The following is a 6,492-nucleotide window of genomic DNA, read 5'->3' as shown; positions in this document are numbered from 1 at the left end:
TGGAGAAATATAAGCTGATTCTAGTCACTCATGCTTCTCCTCCACCCCTTATAAGCCAGAAAGAAAGGCAATAAAATCTAAATTTATCCTGTGGCTCAGGCCTCCATATTATCTTGGGGCCTCATGGAGTTATCATATTCCTCATTTTTTTTTTTGTTTATCTTCTAAATAAGATTGGTAAGTTGGCCAAAGAGCTTAGAGGGCACTTGGTCTTCATAGGCAGAAGTCAACCCACTGGAAATCAGGCCTTTGGTGTTCTCCTCTGCTGAGAAGCGGAGTTCAGTCACATGCCCCTTGTTACAAAGATAGTAAGTCCTCAACGGCTACTGTGAAGTTAACAGATTCTAAAGACTCAGCCTAACTCCACTCCTAGTCTGTAGCATCCCAAAGGTAGTGGAAATAGGATTAGAGCAAGGGTACCCAAGTTCTAGACTCAATTCTGACTCAAGATGCCACCCTGAGCAAGTCACGTATCCTCTTTGTGCCCATCTGTAATTGGAGATGATCACTCCTGACATACCTAATTTTCCTGGGAGCAATGATTTACGTTAATACTTAGACATACAGAGACATACACATGGGCATTAATTGCCTCCTCCCCTACGTTCCAACTGCACTCTGTACGTATCTCTATTATAGCACCTACCACACTGCCTCATCACAATCTGTTTCCACGTCTGTCTGCATGGCTAAACTAAGAGCCCCTCAAGGGTAGAAATTATGCTAAATTCAGCTTGGCATCCCTCCATTTCTCTAACATCATTTGACACACAGCAGGTGCTCATTAAATGTTTTTTGAATGTTAAAAAGGAAAGACAAAATTATAAATACAACTCAAAAACAACAACAAAATCCTGACATTTGACTTTGAGACATCACCAAAAAACCCTCAGATTCCCACACACACAATAAAAAACATCCGTGTTAAAGCCGAGGGCCTCTAGTCTCCAGTGGCCTTCCAATAACCTGGGGATTGTCCCCCAAAATAAACTTTTGTTTTTAGGACTTTCCAGTTTACAAAACAAACTAACAGCCACTTATTTCATCTTTACAAAAACTCTGCAAGATAGAGATTATAATCCCCATTTTACATAAAACTAAGCTGAGATGCAGAGAGGTTATTTGTCCATGAACACACATAGTCAGAAACTGACCAGAAACTGCTGTGGGACTAGCAGGCTGGGCATTTTAAAATTAATCCACTCAATCAAATCAACTGAGTAGAATGTGCAAGACAGGCAGTGAGGTGCATTGGGGCATAAAAGATGACTCAGAAACATCTCAAGGACTCACTGCCTTAGGAGTCTAAGCCATGGGTGTAGAAAACAAGCAAGCAAGAGATTCAGTTTGATAAGAGCTCCAAGGAAAGGGCTTTAAGGAAGAATCTGGAGGACAGTGATGTTTGATCTGGGGATAGGCATCACTGAGATTGGGGAAAAACACAGGCAGGGCATTCAGGAAAAGGAAACGGCATGAGCAAAGATAGAGAAAATAGTGGTCACATTAACAGGAAGAGGAGTAGGAGAGAGAGGAGAGAAGTGGACATGCTGATTTTGAGGTTCTGGTGAACATCTAAGTGAAGGTATCCATCCAGCAGTTGGAAATGCAGGGCTGCAATTGGTGAGAGAAACAGGAGCAAGAACAGATGGTTGCAAGTCATCTATATAGAGAAAATAGAGAGTGCAAAAGCCAAAGGAACTTGGAAGCTGACAACATCTAAACTGTGGAATAAGGAAGAAAAATCAAGGAAAATGTGACCCATGAGGGAGAAACAGAAGGACAGCAGTTGAGTAGGTCAACAGCACCTTCCAACAACTATCAGAAGATGGAGGTGCAGTAAAGAAGGCTTGGAAGGATGCAGGAAGTTGTGGAAGATGAAGACTGAGAAGAAAAAAACATGAACTATGGGAGATGTGATGGTTAATACTGAGTGTCAACTTGATTGGATTGCAGGATGTGAAGTGTTAATCCTGGGTGTGTCTGTGAGGGTGTTGCCAAAGGAGATTAACATTTGAGTCAGTGGACTGGGAAAGGCAGACCCACCGTTAACCTGGGTGGGCACCATCTAATCAGCTGCCAGTGCGGCTACAATATAAAGCAGACAGAAAAACATGAAAAGGCTATACTGGCCTGCATCTTTCTCCTGTGCTGGACCCTTCCTGCCCTCAAACGTCAGACTCCAAGTTCTTCAGTTTTGGGACTCAGACTGGCTTTCCTTGCTCCTCAGCTCATGGGAGCTTGTGATCAAGTTAGTTAATACTATATATATACCCTATTAGTTCTGTCCCTCTAGAGAACACTAATACACATTTTCTACCAGGAGTGGTTCTAGAGGAACAGAATATTAAGGATGGAGTTCTTTCATTGGTTTTTGGGTTTCTGGAGTTGGCTGCTTAGCATTAGACCCCAAAATGCTAAGGACTCTACTTCCAATAGTATGGAGAACACTGATAGTCCTTGGCATGAGCTGTTTAGAGAGTTATGCAAAATAAATGCATTTGACACTCTTGATTCACTGCTCATGAGAGGCAAGGAGTTTAGTGACTCTATACATAATACCTTTGACCATATGCAAGGAACCAAGGAACATAATGAAGCTGGTTGGTTGCTCCTAAGTTCAGTGGACCAAGTGATGAAAGAAAATGATGAACTCAGGGATTCTAACGCCCAACTTGAGAAGCAGATTCTGAGCATCAAATCTGCTAAGATTGCCCTGAGTGACAGTTTTATCTCCTGTAGAGAAAGAGCTGAAATTGTGGGAAAATAGACACAAGCTCTTATCATGCAAGTGGCTAACCTGCAATGAAAGGTGCATGCACAGCCTCACCGGGTGTCTATTGTTAAAGTGAGGGCATTGATTGCAAAAGAATGAGAGGCAACAGTGATGGCCTTCACTGAGGCAGTTGCTAGGCAAGAAAATGTTGATTCTCCTCAAGAGCCACCCCCAACACCCCTGTTTGCTTCTAGACCTATAAATAGACTAAAGCCCCAGTGGGCCCTTAGAGGTGAGGTTGACAGTATGACCCATGAGAAGTTGCACTACACTCAAAAATAACTGCTTGAGTTTTCTAATTTATATAAACAGAAATCTGGATAACAGGCATGGGAATGGATATTAAGGATATGGGATAATGGTGGAAGGAACACAGAGTGTGATCAGGCTGAATTTATTGATTTGGGCTCATTAAGTAGGGACTCTGCATTTAATGTTGCAGCCCAGGGAGTTAAAAGGGATTCTAATAGTTTATTCGCTTGGTTAGCTGAAATATGGATTAAAACATGGCCCACTGTGGCAAGCTGAAAATGCCTGATCTCCCTCAGTTTAATGTAGAGGAAGAGATCCAAAGGGTTAGGGAGATTGGGATGATGGAGTGGATTAGTTACTTCAGACCTACTCATCGCAGCTGGGAAGTCCAGAAGATATACCCTTGACCAACGCCTTGTAAAATATATTTGTGAGGGCAGCACCTGCATCTCTGAAGGGCCCTGTAATTGCTCTTCTCTGTATGTCAGATCTAACAGTGGGAGCCACAGTCACTCAACTACAAAATGTAAATACAATGGGAATAATTGGATCCGGAGGTGACAGGGGCCAAGTGGCAGCACTCAACCATCAAAGGCAAAGTGGGCGTAGCTACCACAGTGGACAGCAGAGACAAAGCAGCAATCAGAACAGTCTGACTCATGTAAAGCTCTGGCATTGGTTTATTAATCACAGTGTTCCTAGAACTGAAATTTATAGGAAGCCTACTGCATTCCTACTTAATTTATATAAGCAGAAAACTTCTAGGTCAAATGGACAAAAGACTAATTTGAATTATAAAAACAGAGAATCATGGCCCATCAATCAACTTCCGGAATTACAGACCCAGAACCCCTTGATTGAAGGGGAGGTTGGGTCCCCTTGAAGAAGGACCCCACTACACTACTAAAAATTTATGCTGTTAATCTTTCTCTTATCCTTCCCCAAAGAGACCTCCAGCCTTTTATCAGAGTAACTGTGCATTGGGGTAACTGTGCACTGGGGAAAGGGATATGATCAGATATTTCAGGGACTACTGGTCATTGGCTCTGAGCTGACGTTGATTCCAGGGGACCCAAAACATCATTGTGATCCTCAAGTTAAAGGAAGGACTTATGGAGGTCAGATAATTAATGGAGTTTTAGGTCAGGTCTGACTTACAGTGGGTCCAGTGGGTCCGCAGACTAATCCTGTGGTCATTTCCCCAGTGCCAGAATGCATAATTAGCACAGAAATACTTAGCAGCTGGCAGAACCCCCACATTGGCTCCCTGACTGGTAGGGTGAGGGCTACTATGGTGGGAAAGGCCAAATGGAAGCCATAGAGCTGCCTCTACCTAGAAAAACAGTAAATCAAAAACCATATTGCATCCATGGAGGGTCTGCAGAGATTAGTGCCACCATCAAGGACTTGAAAGACACAGGGGTGGTGATTCCCACCACATCCCTCTTCAACTCTCCCATTTGGCCTGTGCAGAAGACAGATGGATCTTGGAGAATAACAGTGGATTACTATAAGCTTAACCAAGTGGTGACTTTAATTGTAGCTTCTGTACCAGATGTGGTTTCATTGCTTCAGTAAATTAACACATCTTCTGGTACTTGGTATGCAGCCATTGACTTGGCAAATGCCTTTTCCTCCATTCCTGTCCATAAGGCCCACCAGAAGCAATTTGCCTTCGGCTGGCAAGGCCATTAATATACTTTGACTGTCCTACCTCAGGGGTATATAAACTCTCCGACTTTGTGTCATAATCTTATGTGGAGAGACCTTGATCACTTTTTGCTTCCACAAGATATCACACTGGTCCATTACATTGATGACATTAAGCTGACTGGATCCAGTGAGCAAGAAGCAGCAAACACACCGGACTTATTGCTGAGACATTTGCATGCCAGGGGACGGGAAATAAAGCAGACTAAAAATCAGGGACCTTCTACCTCAGTAAAATTTCTAGGAGTCCAGTGGTGTGGGGTCTGCCAAGATATTCCTTCTAAGGTGAAGGATTGGCTGCTGCATTTAGCCCCTTTTACAACCAAGAAAGAGGCACAACATGTAGTGGGACTATTTGGATTTTGGAGGCAGCACATTCATTTGGATGTGTTACTCCGGCCCATTTATCAAGTGACATGAAAGGCTGCCAGTTTTGAGTGGGGTCCAGAATAGGAGAAGGCTCTGCAATAGGTCCAGGCTGCTGTGCAAGCTGCTCTGTCACTTAGGCCACAGGACCCAGCAGATCCAATGGTGCTTGAGGTGTCAGTCACAGATAGGGATGCTGTTTGGAGCCTTTGGCAGGTGAATCACAGCACAGGCCTCTAGGATATTGGAGCAAGGCCCTGCCACCTTCTGCAGATAACTGCTCTCCTTTTGAGAGACAGCTCTTGGCCTGTTACAGGGCTTTGATGGAAACTGAACACTTGACTATGGGTCATAAAGTCACCATGGCACCTGAACTGCCTATCATGAACTGGGTGCTTTCTGACCCATCTAACCATAAAGTGGGTCATGCACAGCAGCATTCCATCATCAAATGGAAGTGGTATATACGTGATTGGGCTCAAGCAGATCCTGATCGCACAAGTAAGTTACATGAAGAAGTGGCTCAAATGCTCATGGTCTCCACTCCCGCCACCCTGTCTTCTCTTCCCCAGTCTACACGAATGGCCTCATGGAGAGCTCCCCATGATCAGTTGACAGAAGAAGACAAGACTCGGGCCTGATTCACGGATGGTTCTGCACAATATGCAGGCACCACCCAAAAGTGGACAGCTGCAGCACTACAGCCCCTTTCTAGGACATCCCTGAAGGACAGCAGTGAAGGGAAATCTTCCCAGTGGGCACTTCGAGTAGTGCATCTGGTTGTGCACGTTGCATGCAAGGAGAAATGGCCAGATGTGCAATTATATACTGATTCATGGGCTGCAGCCAATGGTCTGGCTGGATGGTCAGGGACTTGGAAGAAGCAGGATTGGAAAATTGGTGACAAAGAAATTTGGGGAAGAGGTATGTGGGTGGGCCTCTCTGAATGGTCAAAAACTGTGAAGATATTTGTATCCCATGTGAGTGTTCACCAGCGGGTGACCTCAGCAGTGGAGTGGATAGGATGACCTATTCTGTGGACACCACTCAGCCTCTTTCCCCAGCCACCCCATCATTGCTCAATGGGCCCATGAACCAAGTGGCCACGGTGGCAGGGATGGAGGTTACACATGGGCTTAGCAACATGGACTTCCACTCACCAAGGCTGACCTGGTTACACTGCTGAGCTCCCAATTTGCCAGCAGCAGAGACCAACAATGAGCCCTAAATATGGCACCATTCCTGGGGGTGATCAACCAGCTACATGATGGCAGGTTGATTATTTTGGACCTCTTCCATCATGGAAAGGGCAGAGGTTTGTCCTCACTGGAACAGACACTTACTCAGGATATGGGTTTTCCTATCCTGCACGCAATGCTTCTGCCAAGACT

At 44.7% G+C, this 6,492-nt stretch overlaps 1 protein-coding gene across 1 annotated transcript in view; it reads right to left on the bottom strand.

Moving 5' to 3' along the window:
* LOC105551137 (anoctamin-2) overlaps nucleotides 1–6,492 on the bottom strand; it is a 351,959-nt gene that overhangs the window by 284,902 nt on the left and 60,565 nt on the right. The gene's annotated exons all lie outside the window — the stretch shown is intronic.

Source organism: Mandrillus leucophaeus, unplaced genomic scaffold (assembly GCF_000951045.1).
Source record: "Mandrillus leucophaeus isolate KB7577 unplaced genomic scaffold, Mleu.le_1.0 Scaffold508, whole genome shotgun sequence".
NCBI lineage: Eukaryota > Metazoa > Chordata > Mammalia > Primates > Cercopithecidae > Mandrillus > Mandrillus leucophaeus.
The sequence above is the reverse complement of the archived record's forward strand: the minus strand, read 5'-3'. Positions and strand labels throughout refer to the sequence as shown.